The sequence below is a fragment of the Chamaea fasciata genome, unplaced genomic scaffold (assembly GCF_029207755.1).
Source record: "Chamaea fasciata isolate MVZ Bird 193981 ecotype frontalis unplaced genomic scaffold, bChaFas1.0.hap1 SCAF_16, whole genome shotgun sequence".
Classification (NCBI taxonomy): Eukaryota; Metazoa; Chordata; class Aves; order Passeriformes; family Sylviidae; genus Chamaea; species Chamaea fasciata.
Genome location: NW_027094101.1, coordinates 5,732,745 through 5,735,000, shown reverse-complemented (window position 1 = coordinate 5,735,000; position 2,256 = coordinate 5,732,745).

The window sequence follows — 2,256 nt, the reverse complement described above, 5'->3', positions numbered from 1 at the left end:
GCCCTGGCGCGGGGCCGCAGGCGGGGAGCCGGCCCGGGGCCACCGGGGAGCCGCTCCCGGAGCCCGGCCCGGTCCGAGCATCCCTCTCGCCGCCGGCCCGGACTCTCCCTCCTCTGGAAGTTGGAGGGAAAAAGCGAGATCTAAGCAGCCCTTCTAAAAATGCATTAACTGTTTCCAAAATCTACATCGCCGCTTAATTAAATATGTTATCCTGTTTATAGGATCTGTGGCTAATTATTTAGAGTCGTTTAATCTACGCGATTTGCACGTTAATTAAACAGCACCGGGCTCATTGTGCGCTCCGAGGGCCCGCAGCGCCTGCTAGGGGCTGCCCGCAGCCCTGCACCCGCGACCCCCGGCCTGGGGGGGGCCCGGCCCCGGGACAGCGGGAATGGACCGGGGGGGACACGGCCAGCGGCGTCCCCCGGCTCGAGCTGCCCGTGACAAGAGCAAAAGGTGCTGGGATGCTCCCGGAGAGGAGCAGCCTGGGGGGATCGGGGAGGGGGATGCAGCTGGGAACACCCGAAGGGGCTGGGGGGACCAACGGGGATGGAGGGAACCTTTGGGGAAAGGTGGGGGACGTGGCAGGACGGGGGGAAGAGTGGGGAGACCCGCAGGGATCGGGACCCCCTCGGCCCCCGGTATCCACTGCCGCTCTGCGGAGTCCCTTCCCTCCCGGTGTCACCCCTGCTGTTTCCTCCCCTGTCCCCATCTGTCCCCCTCGGAGCTCGTGTGTTTTGGCCTTTGTGTCCCAGCCTTGCTGCCGCCCCGCTCCCATCTCCTTCTGCCCCATTAACCCCCGGCACGAGTCCCGGCGACAAAAGGGCTGCAACCTGATCCGGGTTTGATTGAATCCCTATTGTTCTCCCGGCTAATTCCCGCTTGTCCTCCCTTCCCCGCCACGGGCAGGGGAGGCCCGGGTGTGCGTGTGGGGGCGGCTGTCTCTTAATTGCTTAAAAACTAACTGCCCCACCACCCGACTGTCGAGGAACCCGCAGCGGGTTGGGAAGGGGTTGTTGTTCCTTGGGAAATGAACGCGTTTAATTCCAAGTTTGTCCCTGGGAAAACGCTGCCCACCCTCGTCCTAGGCATGTCAGGAGGAATAGCAGGGCTTTTAAACAGGGGATTAAGGAAAGTGGTCACTTTTGACTCAGTAGGAAAAATCCCTCCGTGACGGTAATGAAAGCCTGGATGATATAAGTATCTTCTGGTTCACAATAGCAATTAATATGGTAATATTCTACTATTAAAGATGCTAACATTAAGATGGAACTTGTACGTGGTTAAAACATTTAATAGAGGGGAAAATGCATTCCTTGAGCATCAGGTAACAAAGTCAAATGGAAAAGGGGGGAAATGAAAGTATCTTAAAATAACAAAGGCCTCTATATAATTTGGAAAGGCTTTTAATACTTCCTTCCTCCTCAAGGAAAACTCGAGGCACTTTGAGAAGCGGGTATTAGTGAGTGCAGCAGGAGGGAGTTTGTGCTGGGTGGGGAGAGCTGCACTGGTGGGATCCCAGCCCTCTTTGGAGACCAAATGCAATGGGGGACGTCTGCGGTGACCCACTGGTGACCACTGGAGCAGCCTGTCCTGGGACAAAGACATTGGAGCATCACAATATTCCAGAAACCTGGGGCTTTGAAACTGCATCTGAAGAGTTCTGGTCAAAGCTCTGCTCCAGGCAAGGCCAAGTTCAGAGTGAATCCAGACTGACTGTGACCTTGTGATGCAGGGATGAGCTGCATTCCCCAAGGATGGAGGTCCCAGGACCTCTCAGAGCTCTGTCCTGGTGCTGCACCATGTTAATCCTGGTTTGTTTTCCCCCTCAGATCTACCCATGCACCTCCTGACTTGCCTTGAGGTGCCTAGTCCCATGCAAACACCCCAAATCATGATTGTATCACAGGAACAACTAAATCTTTGGTTTCTGCTGGAGAAGGAGGAATATTAAGATCTGCTCACTTTTGCCTTGTGAATCTACTTGGTTTGATCAATTTGCCAAGGAAATTGACAGACACAGTTATGCAAAAAACACTCTCTTAGAGCTTTTTAAGTATCAGTCTATTTGGAAGAAAATTAGAAAGCACTTATTTAAACTACAGTCCACACTTTGATTATTGTAAAAGATTTTTCTCTTTTTTTTTAACCTTTGTTTTCAATTAAAAACAGTCAGGATTTAGGTTTTTTGCTTTTCACAATAATAAAAGTAATTTGCAAAGATAATAGTATTGTGGGAATGAAAGAACCTTTCAG